Source organism: Ambystoma mexicanum, chromosome 8 (assembly GCF_040938575.1).
Source record: "Ambystoma mexicanum isolate Mex_15411 chromosome 8, UKY_AmexF1_1, whole genome shotgun sequence".
In the NCBI taxonomy this organism is placed as follows: domain Eukaryota; kingdom Metazoa; phylum Chordata; class Amphibia; order Caudata; family Ambystomatidae; genus Ambystoma; species Ambystoma mexicanum.
Window position 1 is genome coordinate 1,482,483,930 of NC_090929.1, and position 20,794 is coordinate 1,482,504,723.

The 20,794-nt window shown below is 42.6% G+C and overlaps 1 protein-coding gene across 3 annotated transcripts in view; it reads left to right on the top strand.

Annotated features, from left to right (window-relative positions):
* PDZD7 (PDZ domain containing 7) overlaps positions 1-20,794 on the top strand; it is a 769,522-nt gene that overhangs the window by 304,703 nt on the left and 444,025 nt on the right. The gene's annotated exons all lie outside the window — the stretch shown is intronic.

The following is a 20,794-nucleotide window of genomic DNA, read 5'->3' on the forward strand; positions in this document are numbered from 1 at the left end:
CCATTGTACGCAAATACTTTTTTGTACTTTTTTGAAAAAACACTTGTATTCAACAATTTTGTATGGTCACCAAAATTGAAGTTTTGGAAGAGATTCATCGACGACATCAGTCGTAAGGAACACATCCAATTTACTTTAGAAGTGGGTAAACCATCTATACACTTCTTGGACGTAACAATTGAACATACAAGTATGGGATTTGTAACTTCCATGTACCGAAAACCCACTGATGTAAACAATAGTCTACATTACAAAGGTTATCATCCTAATCACCTTAAGGAGAATTTACCCTTCAGTAAATTACTCAGAATTAAGAGAATAACATCTGATACAGAGGACGACCTACATAAGGAATATGAGAATACTAGAATAACATTTCAACAGAGAGGGCTCGCAGAAGAAATCTTTGAAAAAGCAGTAACCAGAGTTGAACCCCTTAATCAGGTTGATCTCCTCAAATAGACCAATAAACAAGAGAACAGTAGATTGATCCAGTTTCATCCCAGTACCACAGTTTTTGGCTCAGAGCTTTCAAAATAAGAAAATCATTATGAAGAATTGTGATCTGATTAAAAAATGATCAAACTCTGAACCGTCCATTTTCAGAGGCTCCCATGTTAGCTTATAAAAGAGGGAGGAATTTTAAGGACTCATTGATTAAAGCAGAAAGAACAAAGGAGAAGAAATAAACAGTACTAACGAATCAGAAGAAGGGAACATTCCCATGTCTAAATTGTCAACATTGCTCGAATTTAATCGAGGGGGTCCACATTAGACATCCAAACACTGGAAAAAAGATTGAAATATGAAACCATTGAACATGTGATTCCAAGAATGTTATATATGCCCTCAAACGTCCCTGTGGGAGATACTATCTAGGCAAGACAATGAGGAAAGCAAAGGAACGATGGACAGAACATAAATCAAACATCAGGATGAAGAACAACAAGTCACCTGTCTACAGAGATTTTCTAGATCATAAGCCTAATTACGTTGTCTAATTTGGAAGTGGTACATCCATTACCCAGGGGTGGAAACATCTCTAAGATCCTTTCACAGAAGGAACTGTACTGGATCCACAAATTAGATTCAATGGCCCCACTAAGTTTAATTGAAGAGTACTATCTAGGACCTTTTCTCTGAATTATGAAGGACCTGTCCATATCCATGAGAGAGATAAGTATTCAGAAGTGACACCTGAAGGAGCAATGGTTGTAACAGAAAACATCTGATTGGTGTAGGACAAAAAACGTATGATGAATGCTTATTAAGCTTTATATGTCATGCACTATCAGAGATATTATATTGACAAGGATTACATGATGAGACTGGTAATGTATATTGAACAATCATCTCTGTGAGAAATGAGTATTCAGAACTGTACTATGAAGAAATAATGGTTAAAACAGAACACATCTTGATGGTGTAAGATAAGATCTTGTAATGAATACTTATTATGCTTTGCAATTCAGGCTTTGTGCGTGATGTCAGATAAATAAGTATTACATGATGACATTGATAATGAAGAGTGTATCACTGATTAGTTTGTGCTAGAGAGATATTCCCACACAGCATAAATCACAACAGAATGAGTGACTCTTAAATGTATTCATACTGTTACACACAATGAAGCTCAATCAGACATAATTTTGCCAATTGAGGTTAATGGACCTTAATTAGAATAAGAGTATTTGAAAAAATCCAGGATTGGTTGAATGAAAACATGCAAAATAAACATTGTATTATACTATGGTGGAGGTGATATATTCAAAAAATAATAACACTGAAACCATTTGGTTGATAAGCATCAGCCATAATATATGTATTGCACATCTTCAATCATATGGTAAGGACATGACTCTGGACAAACTGTAAGGTTAACTTTTGTGAGTCCATTTTTGTACCATAAACCTTTTTAGTCACAATTAACACTTGAGTATACTCTAATACAGTTTTCAACACTTAAGAGATTATACCTCAGAGTATAATCATTAGACAAAGATTTCAATAAAAACAACTTCTGCAATATGACTAACGATCTAATTACGAGGTTTGTTTACTCTCGTGACATTGTACGCATCATACGTAATGCGATGACATCACAATGACATTATGACGCGCTATTAATAGTGGCCATTTTGCTTTCTCCGTGTCTCGCGGCTGAGAGAAACGGAATGGGAAGGCATCTTTGTTGGAGAACCAAAAATCAAGTACATCTTTTAACTAACCATCTTTTTCCATCTTGGAAGGGATTACATCTCTTTCCGACATAGAAACTTAGAACATTGGAGTATTTTTCCTAATGAGTTGGTTATATATTAAATTGCAGAATACCACGTGTATGCTTGATAAACTTTGAAAGGACTTCAACCCGGGAAATATAGTTTCTAACACTGCATGTCTGATATTGGGTATCTCCCCTTCCTAATACAGGATCCAGTTGCCCCAGTATCCACGAGAAAAGAGAAAGTCTTGTCACCTATGGTTACCACCGCACATGGTTCCTCATTCAAGTCTGGTATAACAAGTAGGATGGAAAACATCAAGTCCGTCTGTGGGCTGTCCTATTGTGGATATAAAGTAATCCCGGTTCCCGTGAAGTGAGTGCCCCCCACTACAGTCGCTCCCCCTAGCCTCTGTACGGTAGTCTGCATTCTGGAGTCTGTGTGTACCGTGGTGAAAGCATTCTGCTGCGCAGGTGCCTGCTGTGCTGTTTGCAGTGGTTGTGTGTGCCCCTGTGCTTTTGATGTGTATGCTGTAGGCTGTTGCGACTGTACCGGTGATATCACGTTGGCGTCATTTGCAGCGCACGTGTCTGCATCTCTGTGTGATCCTGGGCATAGTAGTCAAGCTTCTCGGACCTGTTATTTTGTTTGATATATCACCCTCTCATTTTGCTGCTTTCCACCTCTCTCCCTACACATTTGCGATATGTGGCCCATTCGCCTTAACGTCCAGCATTGTGGTGGACCTCCCATGGGTCTAGGCTGTCCTCCATTAAACCTGTCTCCACCTTTCTGCATTGGGAACCAAACTCCTCTTCCCCGGGGTACCCCTCATCTTTCCTATGGCCAATAGTTAGCGTCTCCCCTTCCCACAAACCGTCCCCCTGCCACCTGCTGTTGATTCTGCACGTTCTGAGTAACCGCTCACTCTCCGCTTATCAGCATCTCCCCTTCCATTTTATACTTCGACAGTTTTTTCAGAACTAACTTAGCTTCTTCCTGTTTCTATTCCTCGTGCTTGTTTCTAGCATTTTCCTGCATTTACCCACAATAATGCTCTGGTAGCCCATAGTTTAGTATGTAGTAAAATAACCACACTGTCTTATCCCACGGTTTCCACATCTCAAGACATCAATGTTCTTGTTTCTCCTGAATATATTGAAGTGGGTCTTTGATGTAATTGCGTGTATGTCAGATGTATCTAGGTATTGTACTCTTAGAGCCCACCATACGGTCGCTCTGCAGTTGTTGAACGGTGCTCCATCATGTGCTTTGTTCTGTAGTGTCACTGCGGGATACCCTGTCTGTTTCAAAACATTGTCAGCTACCTCCCCAAGAATGGCTAAAAGCAAGCTCTTCATGTCACCCACTGCCAATATCGCCCCTGCTGTCAGTCTTTCTAGCTCATAAATCTATTTGCCTGCTCCTGCACCTGAATAGGGTAACTTACACCTCAAATTATCCTTGTCCATCTGTTGCCACAGTATGTATTGTCGTCATCCGCCACCCTTTCCTATCAACGGAAACGGTGTCAACCCCACACCTTTGGTGCATTTCCCCATGTCCTTTGTGGTTATAAATGCTCTGGTCATGCTGGTTCTCTTTTGTCCCGGCAATGCTCTCAACCTCTGCGCATATGGGGTAAGTTCATCTGCGCTATGTGATCTATCTTTGCAATATCTCCCTCTCCATCCCATAAGGTACCCGCTCTGGACTTACTTCCCTGGAGGTGCGGCATGGCCTTCTCTCCTCATTGTCATCACTCTCCCCTAAGTCCTTATCTGATCCCATAGTCCCCATTCTGTCATCACTATTCCCACCTTCTTCATCTTCAATATGAAGTCTCCTCAGCATGTGTTTCCCCTATCGTTTCCCCATTGCCATGTACAGTGAGTCCTTCTCCCCACTCAACGACCTCGCTATACTCCTGCTTGCCTTACGGGCAGAAGCACTATCCCTCCTGCTCTTATACAGTATCCCTATCCTTCTATGTATTCCCTCTTCCTCATCATCATCTAGGCATTTTGGTCCTGTCATAATGTCTTCTACCTCCTTAAGTTGCCTTTCTCTACTTCTCTCCCTTTCCCGCTCCTGTCTTCTGTCTCTTTCCTCTTCCTCTCTACGTTCTTTAACAAGTCTTTCAATTTTTATTTTCCTCCTCTCTCTCTTCACTTGCAAGTGGCTCTTCATTTCTTCCTCAGCCTTTCTCATCTTCTCCTCTGTTTTCTTGTGTCTCCTTTCCTCACTTTCCTTTCTCTCCTTCTCTTCTGCTTTCTGTGCCTTCCTTCTCAATCATTCCTGTTCCTCCTCTTCTTCCCTCTCCCTTCTCTTCACTTCCTCCATTATCTCTGCCCACTCTCTGTCCTCTTCCTCTTTCTTCTTTTGTTTCCTAGCTTCCTTCCCAGTGTTTCTATGCTCTATTTCAGTCTTTCTGTCCAATTTGAGCAGTATCTGTACTCTCACCCACTAGTTTGGTGGGACTGTCACTTCATCATCCCCACTACGTCCCTGAGCCACTTTGTCACCCCCAGTCAACTTCCTTGCAGGTCACTGCGCTCCTTGCGTTCATCAATCATAGCCCTTGTTTTGCTATTAGCCAGCTTTGTGCCACTAGATGGGTCTTTGCTACTATACACAGGTGGTGCATAAATGGGGTTGGTATATCCTGACGCTGCCTTCATTTCTTTCAGGGGGTAAAATCCCTGGCCATCTGTTGGAGAGTCTGGGGTTTGAAGAGGAGGATGAGGAGCCGTGAGCGCTTCACCCCAGCATCATGCTGGCTGAGCATCCACTCTCTCTTGCGTGGGTCCTCTTCCTTGTACTCATACATTTTCTATAGTTCCAATATAGCTAATCAATTACTCAATGTTCACCCTTTATATGCAGCATGTACGTAGGTGGTCATGTGCTGCAGCACAGATTTGGAAAGGTTGCCCTCACCATTTTTCCCACTGTATCGCGAGTACATTCCATGCTGTACTTGCATATTTTGTCCTGATAACGTGGAAGGGACTTGCACAAGTGCTTAAAGGGTGTATCCCGATGGTGGCATCTGTGAGAAACCTGAGGGTATTCTCACTTCCACTCCCCTTGGATCTTCTATGCAGGTGCCACGGAAAGCCCATCACTTTTGGATCCTGACCTAGGGGGCAGAGAAGCAAGGGAGGATCACCTGGGTTGAGGGTCCTTGAGGATTGGGAGTGGGGTGCACTCTGGCCTATTGACAACCAACTTTACCCTATCCTGACCTTTATGGGTTATTGTAAGCCAGCTCTGCTCATTTCCCTCTTGTGACACTTAACAGTACTGAGACGAGGAAGAGGCAGCTCAGACAAATGAACACTATACCATTTGCCACTTTGGTACTGGGATGAAGAAGATGCCTTCAATGTGTTGTGAAGGTCAGGCATGTCCCCTTAATCATGGGCAAGAAAGTCTAATTGAGAAAACACACCTGCAACCTGTTAGAGGGTTGGAGGTATATAAAAGGAGTAGGGAAAAGCAACACAGAGAGGAGCAGCAGGGAGGCCTGTGTGATCAGCCGGGAACATTGTTGGAAGAGAGGTGAGCCGCTGGAGGGAAATGCTGTGGGCGGTCCGTGTTGTGTGCAGCACGCTTAGGCGCTCGGGCCTGCAAGGAGAAGTGGACTTAGAAAGCATGGTTTGGGAGCTGGGGCTCCATGGAGCGGATTGAAGGCAGACAAGGGAACCATGTGGAGAGGATGTCTGTTTCCCTTTCATCTGAAGTGCTTTTTCCCCTGTGTCAATGAGCCGACTCAGGAGTGCCTAAGGAGCAAGAGTTGGACCCCTGACAGCAGAAGCATGACTTTCAGTGTTCTGTGCTGCTGGAAGAGCTATTACAGAGATGGGTGAGTTTCTACTAGATGAGTTTCTACTAGGTGAGAAACCCGTTGTGTGAATGAATGAACATTGCCATTGTTGCAGAATACATTGTATCGGGGTGGTCACGGGTCTCAGAAGAGAGCGTTTTCTAAGGTCTCTGGTTTAAAGTCAACTCCATTATTGAATGTTGCAGCGCAAGAAGAAACATTGTTTAGGAATGGTCGCATGTCTTAAGAACAATGTTTTTGAGAGACTCTGAGTGCTGGGCATTTCAATGAAAGTGAAATGAACTAATATTAAACAGCGGGCTGAATGAAACTGAACTTTAAGCCAAAGCAATACCTATTGAATACCAAACTGAATTAAAACATAACCATTAAGCAAAATTAACGCTTGTTGAATCCTGAAGTGAGGGGAACTTAAGACTTAAGCAAAAATACTGCATGCTGAATGTCGAAGTGAATGGAACTTTAAAATGTAAGCAAAACAATTACATGTTGACTTCTACATTTAATGAAACTTCAAAATTAAGGAAGATTGAATTAACATAACTTTAGAAATAACCAAAAAAAGGCACAGTGAATATCAAATTCACTGAAAGCTTCAAAAGCATGAATATATATTGTTGTTAATCCTACATTTATGGGCCAAGATAATAGAGAAAGTAGCCAAGAGACCCACCTGTATGTGATGATGAGATGAAAGACTTGGGGAAGGGAACCCTGAGACTTGAGGAGCTACATTTGTTGTCTTGCACACAGAGCATCAAGACCCTTTTGTGTTTGAATTCTGTTGCCTGAAACTTGGGGAAGGGAGCCCCGAGGATTGCTTAGAATTGTATAATCTTGAACCTAAGAAAGGTAACCTTGAGACTTTTTCTGCAATTGGTTTACACTTGGGGCAGGGGGCTGAAAGAAATCTGCGAGCTGGAAGAAGCTCAAAACATTATTTTTGAACAGTTTTTCTTTGGTTGCTGACATCCTTACACATTAATTTTTTAGCTTTAGTTGTGAGGGAAAGGAGAGGTTGTGGACACAAACAGATTCTTAAATTGAACTCTTGGACTCAGACATACTTTAGTTTCGTTCAGGTAGGAAAATCCCAGCTTAGCATAGGGCAATTTAGGCCTTCTACCATCCTGACATTTACTTTAATAAAACAGTTTGTTTTGAAATTTAAATCTCTTTTCTGTGTCTTGCTTCATGATGCCTTTACATACGTCACTTTCTGACTGCCAATAGTTACTTGACCTCAAGTTGGGATTTTGTAAATGTTTCAACAGTATCAAATTGAGTGTCACAATTATATTCAATTCTTATTCAATTTCTAGGAAACCACAATAACTCCCAAATTACTACATCAGCATCTCTGGCTCACCAACATCAACAAGAGCATGCTCCACTTACAGCCCATACTCTGTTCTCCGCCCTCAAAGGGCAAGCCACAACTCTTCCACGTGCTTCTCACCCCAATTCAAATGGTATAACACTCTTTTACAACTTCAACACCACCTTGTCGAGTTAAAAACCTCCATCTTTTCCACATTTTCTCCTTTTCCTTTTGCCAACGATTCTGTGCCCCACTGCGGGTCTACAACCTTGCACCACTGCATCATGTCCTATTAGAAAGGCCGGGAGGATAGCTCAGGGGCAACGCATGTTTGTCTTGGAACCAAGACAATGCCTAGCGACACAGGTTCTAATCCGGCGCTTGTTCTTTGAAACTGGTTCCCACTATTATGCGTGTTATAAAAAAAACAATTATAACAACCCTTTGTGTGACATCACCAGCCCTAATGCAAAAACAATACTTCGAGTGCACTCTCAAATCCCCCAAGACACGACAACACAAATAACCTATGGCCAAAAAATGTGGTCCTTCTTCTATACCGGAGCATATAAATACATTTTTAAAGATTCACTAAGAAGCCAACTTCCGCGACCTAAGCTAACGCCTAGACACAAGTATGCATCTCTTCATCCGTAAACTAAGCTGACTGCCTGGAAACAGGTATCCATAAATAATTAATCTGCAAACTAAGCTAACGGCCTAGGAACAGGTATACGTCTTCATCAGTAACCTAGCTAAAACCTAGGAATAGGGATCCATAAATAACACAAAACAAATAAAAAAACAACAGTTTCCCTTCCCAATATTTGTCGGGTGGTTGAATCCATACTTACACTCTGTGGATCTGCTGAAGCCCTCGGGCACCGTCTCTCCCACAATCTGCCACTCTGCCATCTAGTCAGCTTGGCATCCCACAGGGAGCAGGCAGGAATTTCTCAAAGGCGGCTCTTGATGACCTTCTGTATATCCATGTGTGGTTGTCAATCCGTTCCTCGCAGGTCTTGACGCATCCTTTGGGCATGCAGCGGGAAAAGGCAGTATTAATTGCCAGGGGTCTTAGCAACCTTCCTTTGCAACCACCTGAATTGAGGCAGGGGAATTATTATCAATCCACCCGACTACATGCAAGAGGAACTGTGACACAAGAACATCCCCTGCATCAAGAACAGAAGAGTTCAGCCATATGACAAAAGGTTTACTATTTTTATAAAAGCAATAAACAGGGATCGAGACAAGAACAATGCAACATTCTCCAGTGCTCTTTCTTTGATCACAAGTCTGCCGTGCATTTTTGTTACTGCGTGACGTCACAAAATAAACTACATCCAAAAACCCTAATGGGGATCAGGATTGGTTAGTGAGGTAGTCTATGTATACATTATATCAGGGGTTAGTTCATCAATTGGATAAGACATATCTGGTGGTTCCTCTTGCGACCACCCTCTACATCTTGCAACTAAGGTATTTTAGGTTAATGTACTGTAATTGGTCAATGCAACAAAGTGTGAGCTTAGCGTGGAATGCGAATAGGGATGCGTCTTCTCAGCCTTGGAGCTTTGAAAAGTTACCAGGCCAAGAGAAACAATTCAAGGAAGTGAGAACTGCCACAAAGGTGCTGCATGTTTTCAACAAGTTACCATCTCCAATCTTCTAGGCCATGGAAAAGAACATTATGCTTTGAACCTGGTAATACTTTTGTATCATCCTGTCTTTGGTTAAATGAAAACAGCTACCTTAGCCTGGCTCAAATGAATAGGCTCTGTTTCCCAGGTTCAGATCACGTGTGCAGGGACCACAAACTTTATTTCTCCTGCTTACATTTATGAGAGTTTTCAGCTTGCATTCTTGCAGGTGTCCCATCTCTTCTTCTGAAACTTTTCCATCTGTCAGTGTCCCTGGCTTGGGTTGTGCAGAGTGACTGTACTGGAAAGCTGATCTGCACGTTTCTGTCGAACCAGCCTGTCAGCTCCTCTATGTTCTCAAGTCCTTTCAGTTTCTTCCATTCACTCCAACATACTGGTGGCTTCCATCTTGATCTACATGGCCACCCCAGTTAGTTGCGTTTAAGCTTCAGGAAGCAGTTCATATGTATTCTTGGGTGGCTTGCGGTTTCTGTATAGCGAAAGTGTATCAGTCCTCTATCTTAGTGAGTCATAAGCATGTTCTTCGTTTCTATGAGCAATCAATCTATATGTCTGCTTAGCTTCATGCAGCGATGCCTATGTGCTTCATGTCTAACGCATCTACATTGTGGCGTCTGCTGTGACGTCATCGGCTTTCTTCAAGTTCACAGTCAGTCCACTAGATCCATTGATTGCAGGATCGTCTCTTCAACAACGTCGTCAGGATAGGGTCTGAATGGCTGTCTGAGTGAATAACTTTCTTACACCAGCAATACATTGATGATAACATAACATAACATGACAAAACTGGCATATTTGTAAAGTGCACATTCCCCCCCAAAGGGGCATCTTTGCACTAATAACAGATGTGTATTGTTACCCAACTTAATGGTACTCATTTTATCAACCTCGGAAAGATGAAGTGCTGAGAAGATGCTGGCAAGGAGGGGCCTAGGAATGATGTACACCTCTTGTTTCTTTGTCACCAGCATGAGAGTGGGATTGGAGCAACGAGGGCCTCGTTTAGGTCTCCCTCTTCACTGCTGCAGCCAATCATCAGCATTTTGGCCTCGGAGTTCCTGGTTTTATGAATTTCTGGCTCAGTGATCCAGGCCAGTACCTTTCTTCTCGCTCCTCGCTCCATGATCCTCATTGTGGTGTCCAGACATTCACACCTCTCTGCACCTGCTCCTGTCTCCTGTCTGTAAGTTCTTGTGTGAATATTAGTATTTTGTGGGAAGTGCCTGGTCTGTGCTGTTGTTCCCCACCAGAGTTCCCTTATCGTATTTTGTTCTTGAGTGAGTCAGTGGGATATGATGCTTGTTTTTTGTGGTATGAGAGGTTTTTTGATTATTCTATATTTTAGGTTATTTATAACGCACTTAACACCTAGAGGTTTCTAAGCATGGACTCGGGGTTCGTACCTGTGTTGCTCCATGTCATCTTGCTTCCAAAGCCAGCACGCTGGCCCTGAGCTGTATAACCACAGTAATTTCCCCAACAATATTCTGCATCGCCTGTGGCGTCCTTTCTCAGATTGTTCCTATTTTCTGTGTGTCTGTCTGCCCTGTAAATACTTTTGTACCAGTGGCAAACACAGCAGAGGGTGATATTTATTTTGGCAAAAACATGCTGATTGGCTTTTGGTTTCACTTCCCTATCCATCTGAATGTAGACATTCAGAGAGTGTCCTGTTCTAAAAGGAATGAGAGGTTCCTTTGTGATGGACATATTATTGCTTAGGGCAGAATTTTGATCTGCTAAGGGTGGGGTCACTGTCACATCCCCTTGGAAGCTCGAAGCTGTGGCATTCTAGGCTGGTTGCTGTCTATGCTGGATGGCAGAGGCACCTCCAGGTTCATTGGTGAAGGTGGTGGTCCAATTTTGTCACTGGGTAAGATGCCCATTTGACTAATTACATACTCCCCTGTTGGGACTTAGCCCATCACCTTGCTGCGGTTCTGAATCTTCTGCCTGTACTGATTTATGTACCTGTGCAACTTCCCTGCCCATGCCCAAAATGGAGGAGGTAGTTGTGGCAGCTGTGACCATCAAAGGTGCTCCCGCGCTTCCTGCCTCTATCCTTACAATAATCCCTGCCCAGAAGCCACCTTAACCAACTGGAAGTGTGTGGGAGAGTACTTATGTCCTTGTATGCCCTGCACTGGGCAACTAGGCTGCCTAAACAGGCACCACAGTGTGACTGGTCTAGTCTCTCTTGCTTCAGAGCTAGGCCCCTGCCTGTTGATACCTTCTGCCTGGGCCACAGACTGGGCATCCAACTGGGGGTGTCTGGGAGTGCAAGTATCAACCTGGCCTCACTGGTAGATGCTTATTACGCACCCATGTAGCTGGCAGCACTGCCCTTGTTTTCCTCTTTCAAAATACTGACAGCAGCTAATGTTTTGATGGAATCAGTGTTGGCCAGATAGACTGTATTAGTACACTTTTCAGAGTTGAACATTGTCCTTCACATGCAGGTATTTTGATGCAGGTTCTTCCACTCCTCTTGAGTATTGGCTGAAAGGCAGGAGTTTCCACCATCTGGTTGTCTATGCTCTTTGCTCTCACCCACTGACTGAAAAGGCACACTCTGGAAGTATCTCTTTATGCCCTCTGACCTCCACTTTCACGCCGTACTCCCCAGGCTGACTGATTAAGAACATTTCCAAGGCATTCTCAGTCATCTCTCTTGTTACAATTTCTCAAAGGCTTCAGAGTCCAATCCTCAACAATCCCACAGACCTCCCTTCATGCCTATGAACACTTGCTGCTCAGTGAATGCCCACTCCTTATGCCCAAATCCTTGATAAACATGCAGCCCTTTCCAGAGACTTTCTTGTACACTCAACCATTCTGACATTTCTGCAAACTGATGACCACTGTGGGTCAACTGAAGAAACACTATAGTCTCCCTGTCAGGTGGTGACCAAGAGAATTGCATTAACAAACTATCATGCCCTCTTCAAACTCAATGTGAGGGCGTATGTGCCAACCTCCAGCGCTTCTCACCTATCCTCCAAAATCTTGGGCCTCTTCACAAAAGCGTTGGTCTGCTTGGGAAGAGCATCCTAAATTGCTGCCACTACACATGTATTCTCAGATTAACACAGTGTTTTATTTCTCCACCTTTAACTGCTATGAACTCAAACACGACCGCATCATTCCATGGTGGCCTAATGTTGCTCTATGTGCTTTTCAGTGTGTGTTGGGGAACAGCCCTCACATTTCTGGTCTGCCTGTCAATGATTAGCTGGTTCTGTGACCAATCATATTACACAACCTAATGTGGTGGATTGACAAAGCCACGTGACAAATGAATGAAGGTTCAAATGTGTGTTTTATTCAAACACAAGTTATAGGGCATAAGCGCTTATCTATAACACAAATAGGGTTTTCAATCTGGCAACAATCGACACCAATAGTGTTGGGCTGAGTGAAATAAAACAATGTCCAGGTTCTTTTGCTAGTGGGGATAGTGGTTTCCAAAAAGTTCTCTAAAGTAAACACAGTTTCTGGGATATAGTGCCAAGCCACTTCTTTATGAAACTTCTTCACAGGGATATTGCTCCCTTCTACTATTTGTAATCCAGCAAGGACAATTCCTGGCCGGTTTCCTCCTGATATGGGGGAAGTTTGAACAAGTGAGCCTGGAGCCAATAGACTACTGAAGGAGTAAAACTGTGTTATATTTAAAGAGAAAGAGAACTGAAAGATTAGTGGAATACCTGGTGAAAGGTGGTAGGGTATGGTATGATATGATATGATATGACATTTATAACGCACCTATACACAAGAGTTTCAAGGCGCGATGAGGCAAGGGAGGGGGAACAGAGGGAAGACAGAGACAACGATCTTACTAGGCCAGGTGACATTGAGATCGTGCAAGTGCAGGGGAGGGTGGAGAGTGAAAAGTGTGAAGGGGAAAGGGGAGGTGGCAGTTTAGTACATAGGATAACAATAAAATAATACAAAATTAATAAATACAATAAATAAGAAGTGCAGACAGGTGCATCAGGCAGCAAGCTTTTGGGGGAAAGATACCTGTCAGAAGAGTATACCAGAGGATATATCTTCATAAATTATTCGAAAGGTAAGAACATTGTGAAGGGGGTTCCTGGCAGGAGAGTACACCAGGAGACTTTCCTTAATGCACTGTTGAGTAGAAGAGACACTTGGCGCCATTCTTATGAAATACTTTGAAAAATACTCTTTGCTATTCTTAAGAAGGTGTTATGTTAAATATACATGTATACTACTATTGTTTGGAAAAACAATTTTCTCATCATCCCCAAGAAAGTATTGAAATATAATTTCTTAAATTGCCAAGAGATACTTTGCCATCATTAAACCACCATTGTTTGGAAAAGACACCTTTCATCATCTTAAGGAAGAGTTATCGGAAAGAGAAATGTCTACCACTCTTACAGAACTATTATTTGAACTGAACATTTTCAACATTCTACAGTAACAGTTCAGGGGAAGGGAAACCATCCCCTGGATACAAGGATTGTTTTGTTCGATATATATATATTCGGTTGTTGCACGCTTTTTATTGAATTTAAAGCAGAGACATTTTCCTTGCACATTTAGTTGTTCATTTTTAATGTGAGGGACAAATATATTTTGGACACAAGGACATTTTGCCTACTTTTGACAACAAGACAAAGACTGATCTTTAGTTGGTTTCATAGCTAGCCAAACACACTTTAGGCTAGGGATGGAAAAGCCTTTTATCCAAACCCTTTTATTTTAATAAAATGTCTAATGTTGAAAACATTAGAACTATGTGTCCAACTCTCATTTCTGACCCCACAAAATGCCTCACAAGGAAAGTAGGGGTTGATCTCTGATAGCTTGTGCGCCCCCTGGAAAACCACCACAATGGGTTTCAGAAGTGCATGCCTTATATAGCGGGTTATAGTCTGAAATATATTTCTACTTGTGAAGGGGGAGGAATGAAACTTAGACACAGTGGATTATTATTTATGGCCATAGACTTTTATTACACAAAATGGGTTGGAAAAACGCCTTTCTGTCCCTACTCTGAGATTTATTTCCCTACCAAAACAAAACTAATGGGTTGGTCCAAAATGTCGAAAATAATAGGTCCTGTGTCCAAAGTTCTATTCTGACCCTCACATTCTAAAATCAACTCTAAATTGAAAGGGGAATGTCTCTGGCCTTGAAAGGTGTATGCATGTTCAAGAGAAGAAATGTTAACTACAACACAGAAATTCTAAAATATATATGGCTCACAGCTCCAGAGGGTAATTCCCTTCCCTTGGATTTCTCTTCACTTAATGGCAGTTCTCTGAGTTCCTTTATAGCAATAGTTCGAGTTAACAAAGTACTGCCTGGTGTACTCGCCTGCCAGGTGTCCTCTTACTGTGGGATATGTTTTGTTCACACTCCTTGGTTATCTCTTGATATCTTTCTGTCAGGATTCTCTCATATAATATTGTCCAATTTGAACTTGCCTGGGAAGTCCTCTTGCCAGGGCGTGCCATTTGTAAAAACGCCTCTAGCTTACAAATGCCTGGTATACTCTCCTGCCAGGTGCTGTTTATATCCCTAAAGCAATGGGGTAGGAGTGGGTCCTATTCGATCTACCAAATTACGAGTAATGGAACCTGGGCACAAAGTGACTGTGCAAAATGAATTCACTATACAGTTCCAAAATCATTTGAAAATGGATTTGTCCGTGTCCATATTAGCCCATCAAAACTTCAGTAGAGTTAAAAAATGCTAAAAAGCGCAATAAAAGTAAATGTTAAGTCCAAACACTTATAGAATTATAAAATCTAGCAATAGAGTGGGGCCTATTACTACAAGTTATAACTGGCCTACTACTCACAGCTCCATGCTGGTCAAACTGAGTGGCAAATATAAAAGGAACAGGTTCTTACTGCTCCTTTGGAGGAACGCCCGAATAGCTTAAGGGGCCACCATAGTCTGTCTCCCATCCCTGTCTGTAGGCCATGTCATTATAGACACTTCAGCATTGTAGGCACCTTCAGGATGGTTCACCCCTCGCTCCTTCACCAAATGCCAGGTTCCAACCTTCCAGTGATAGGAGGTAGCCAAGAGCCAATTGCCAAAGTCAGTGTTCCCCGGTATATCAGATACTCCAGGGAGAGCAAGGGGCCCAGCTGACTAGAATTATTTCAAGAGATGACGGATACATACAGTTAGCCCCCCGCTGGGGCCTTAGCAAATGGTCACTTCGCCAGGCACTGGACACATCAAACAGCCCCAAACAGCACAATTTTGCACAGACTTCCACGTGGGCGCTGACACGTCTGAAACACTTCTTATGGCCATGTGTGTAGTGGTGAAAAGGGGGCGTGGCCTGTAGCCCCACCTTGCTGGTCCAGTAGCTGCAGCCCCAAACAGCATAACTTTGCGCAGACTTAGACTTGTGTTATGTTTGTCGGATTTTGTAATGATGGTGATAACCGCTTGATTGAATTCTGTTCTGATCAGACTGGGAATCAGCTTCATTAATCAAACTCTGTTAGTGCTGGTACATTACTCTCTAAAAAATATTATGAAATGTGTTAGGAAGTCCATCCAATCCTGCAGCTTTGTTCATTGTAAATTATTGAATTACCTCACTAATTTCGTGATACCCAAAAATCGTCTGTTTATTAGTACACAATCTAAAAGGAAATAACCTTTGTTGTTGATTCTTAGTAGCCTCGAAAGTGTACAGGGATTTGTAAAACTCAAATAATTCCTTGATAACATCTGTCGGATTAATATTCAATAAACCATGTTTTGCTCTTAGTGTAACAATGTCTGTCCTACCCTCCTTTGAATGTAGTGGTGCTGCGAGCAAGCAACCAGTCTTCTCTCCCTGTTCATTTTATCGTTGCTAATGAGAGATCATATGTCCTACCTTTTTTTTTTGTTCGAATTGAATCCCAGTTAGTTTCCCCAGTAATGCTTTATTAGGCCTTATATCATGCTCATTTGATTATTGTTTCATATTACATTCTAGGACGTCTAGGGTGTCTGTGTTTCGCTTTTTTTAGAGATGCCATTTGCACCATGCATCCCCTAGTAAAGGCTTTTCCAGCTGCTCATAAGGTGTCTTTCCTAACTACTAAGTGAGTATTAAGGTCAAAATATTATTCCAGGGTCTTACACAGTTATTTTCCCCCTGGGGTCATGGAATGCTCTAACATTTGTTAGTCTTGGATGAAATCTATTCAAATCCAAAGTGGGCAGAACTGGAGAATAATCAGAGACACAAGCAGCTAGTATATCATGTACTGCAGTATCAGGAAGAAGCATTTGATATGTTATAAAGTAATCAATTCTGGAAAATGTATTGTGCACACAGGATAAAAAAGTGAATTCCTGGGATGTTGAGTGACACAAACGCTATATTTTCACAAGTCCATTATCCCCAGGCAGCAGCCGAAAAATATCCCTTCCCCTGTTATGAGAGAAATCTGAACAACTGGATCTATCAACAACAGGATCTATAGCCGTAATCCAAAAACTACCTATGATTATTCCTCTGCAGGGGATATCCAATACTATTCTGCCACTATCCAATATCTACAAGTACTAGGGTTGGACAACTTTAAAAATCAAATGTGATCTTATTTGGTGTGGAGTTGACTCATTTTGTAGGACTTTTAAGTGTTTTTATGATCTAAATGGTTGTTATTTTATTAGTATGATCAATTCTTTTTTGTATGCTTGATTGTATTACATATTAATTGTTTACTGTGTATATTGAAAGGTTGATTTATCAGCCAAACAACAATAATTAAAAAGAAATACTATTCTGTTCATAGAAGAAATGAAAGCTTATCTGTATTTGGCATGTAAGCAAAAGCTAGAGGCAGTTTTCATGATACTAATTGCATTTTAAATATGATCCATATTTCCTCTCCATTGATCCATTGTTTAGAAATGTTCAAATGAAATTTCTTGTGAATTGTGGTAAGAACTCCACACTTCTTACCACTGGACCAAGGAGGCATGGGATACTTTTTCTACCCAATGCCTATTCGATTCCTTGGCTTCTTGAGAATTAAGATGTCTCCTGTAAGAACATTATGTCTGGGCGTTGGGAGCCAAGTTATTGCAAAACTGTCGTCCGTCCTCAAAGTGATTAAGCCCATTGACATCCAAAGATATGATCATTAATTCCATCACACATTCATTTCTGACATATTGATTTCCATTAACAGCTATCGCAAGAAGAGAGCATGAGAATCATAGGTTGGGCTTCCCACCGCTGGGTATCAGTGTATCTTTCAAGGGATGTGTCTGGACCGTCCATGTAGACTCAGACTGCACACTTAAAGACATTCTACCGGAGCATTTGCAGAACTGCCTGGTCACCAAACCAAAGCTGGCAGGAACAGGATCTTCTAGTTAACAATGAACAAACATGGTACAGAATTCTTTCAACACCATTTCATCAAAATGTATTTTTCAATCCTAATCGATATCTACTTTGCCTCAGGAGTGTGGTTGAACTCTCACCGTATGCAGCCCAAATCTCAATAAGCTCATGGTTCCACGTGTTATGAATAGTCTTTATTTCACTGTCGGGCAATTAATTAGTAGGACACAAAAAAGCAGCATCCTGTATCTCAACTCAGCCGAGTTCTTAAAATGTGATATGTTCCACATCATAGCATTTGTGTTTTTTGGGTATTTAATCTGTCTTGTCTCCCGGCAGGATGCCTTCACGTTAGTAACCATTAGGGTCATCAGTGATTACTAAGAAATGGCACTTTTTCCAATTATAAAATGTCTACATTTCTTGTAAGACACATTTTCCACTTTTCCGCTCTTCTTGCATTTTAATTCTATCTGCCTTGCCTGAATTTTGCGCTTTTCTGCCTGCAATACATTTGACTATTTTCTGCCATTTGGGAATGTTACACATGTGTGTTAAGTATATGTTTTACAGTTTGATTCACATATATGAGCCCCAGCACCTCCTGCTGTTCTGCACAGGCACCGCAGCAGCTCCTGCAGCGATGCAGGAGGGACCCAACTGTTAAGAGACCCCAACATTGGCCCCAAGTCTGTACATGTCTCTAGGTGGCAGAAATCTGATGGGGGCAACACACATTTCTCAGGACACCACACCCTCATTTAGTGCTACTCCACTGGTCCTGCACTGTGCATGCATTTAGCAAGGGATTCTCTAGTGACTTCAAGCTTCATAGGTCCTCAGACTACAAACATTAAAATGCTACAACCTTTTGCTTGTACATGCTCAAGATTGACCTGATGCTGCATCTGTTAGATCAATGGTCCTCTATAGCGTATAAATCAATATGGGACATCCACCTGTATGAACAATATCTTCATTGCTCCTAAAGTGTGTTGTACTACTTCTCCTTCTGCATATAGGACCAGGGGGTGGGACCAATCCTGATTTGCATCTGGCCTTTCCCCTTCTGCAATGGCATGGCAGGCTGATGGTCTGTAGGGTTGCCCAGAGCAGTGCCAGTTGTTATGATTGTGTGAAAACCTTCCAGCCATCAATATACTGTTTGACTAATGGCACAGCAAGTGGGAAGGGTACGCCCAGACTTGAGTCCTGAGCTTCCTGTATCTAGGGACCCAGCCTACACCTCACTGACCATGGCCAGTATGGCTGAAACATGTTTGGATATGCTAGTTGATGAGGATTGTCTAGTTGTATACTTTCTGACAAACCTGACATTTTTCCTTTCACAGGTATAGGAAAAAACAATAACTTGTAACCTTGTTGTCTTAATTATTCCTGAATAAAGTGGGCGATTGGGGATCTACGATATCTGAAATGAACGGTGCACCCAGACAGGCAAGAATGTCTGGAGTTGCTTGTGGTCTAGTGCAGAAGGGATGTGACTTTGCAGTTTGGGCTGAACAGATCCTTTTCAGGTGGGACTAAGCCTGGAAAATGATGGTCTACCCAGAGCAATGTATGTGGTTATGTTTAAGATCATATCTTCCAGCCATTAACATTCAGTTTTGCTACAACCATGTTGAGCAACACACTTTGAGCTGCCACTTCTCTGACATGAAACACATATCATTCTGTGTCCATCCACAAGCCTATGTTGGAGGTTATGGATTATACTATCCATCTTAGAATTGAATTTCAAGTATTACAGTGCATTTTCCTGGGGGATCCTCTTATGAAATCACTGCGCACCAGCTGCCATGCCCTTTCAGCTGGGCAAAACGAAAAGGTGATGGCTGGAAGGCTTTGAATAAATCATAACCACGGGCACAACTCTGGGCAGCCCTCCAGACCATCGTTTTTCAGTCTGCCAAGCCATTACAGAAGGGGAAAACCATATGCAAATCAGGCTTGGTCCTACCCCAAAAGGGGCAGTCCAGCCCGAACTGCTAGGTCACATCCCTTCTGCACGAGACCACAAGCATGCCCAGATATGTTTCAGCCTTGTTGAGCATAATCAGTGAGGAGTAGCTTGGGTCTCTAGGCCCGGCAGACTCAGGACCCACGTCGGGGCATACCCGTCCCACTCGAGGTGACTGTAGCAAAACGAAAAAGTGATGGCTGGAAGGTTTTGAATAAATCATAACCACGGGCACAGCTCTGGGCAACCCTCCAGACCATTGTTTTTCAGTCTGCCAAGCCATTACAGAAGGGGAAAACCATATGCAAATCAGGCTTGGTCCTACCCCAAAAGGGGCAGTCCAGCCGAACTGCTAGGTCACATCCCTTCTGCTCGAGACCACAAGCATCCCCAGACATGTTTCAGCCTTGTTGGGCATCATCAGTGAGGAGTAGCTTGGGTCTCTTTACTCGTGAATCACCCAGTAGGATTCTTTTACACACTGGCTGGGACCAAGTAGCTACTAAGCCCAGGTTAATGAAGCACCTACAGGTCCATGCAGGGGAATTCATGCTGCACCACACTCTCTCAACCATTTCACAGGCTTCCCTAGACCTGCACAAGGGAATCTCTCTCCTTCAGACCCAAGCAGGGAAATCTGGTCTCCCAGTAGCTCAGACTCATCCAGCAATTTCCCATTTTACAGGGATATGCCTTTGCCCAAAGCCTGGGTGACTCACTTGGCATCCATGTCTGCGTCCCTGCTTTCCAGAAACATCAAGAAAGCCTGTCGTTCAAACTCTGGTTTAAACGCCTCAAGCCTTTCACCGGAAGACCACAACTCCTCCTCCTGCATAAATTGATGCCTGGCTCTGACAACCCTATAAACTTAAAGACACTCTCCAGTTGCCATCAGCTTATGGGGCATGCAGATAACATAGGCAAGGGACCACACCGTAATTGTCAAACTAAGCTCTGTTTTTCATCCACTGTATCTGATCTACAGAGATTCAGCCATAATGCTCTACCTTGCTTATATATTGCACACTGGGTATGACAACAAAACACTTGCAAACACTTTGAGTGAAGCACTATCTTTCAGCACGGCATTACATGAGATCACCTTTTCAATAATTAAGTCATCCATGGATGAAGCACATTTGGAAGGGCTGGTTTTGTGGCACGACTATAGTACTGTGCTTAGAATTCAGCCATTTTCCTTCCAGATCCAGAAGTGATCACTGTGCTACCAACATATCCTGGTCATGAATATTCTTAGACGGGATTCCTAGGGAGTCGGTGGTGAACAGGATGCCATGTATGGGCAGAAAAGCAAAAGCAGCACATCTGTCAGTTATAAGTGTGTTGCCTCTCTGGGGAAAGGAGTTGGCTTTCCATCTTGGCAGGTAAAATACTGAGATGCCCTT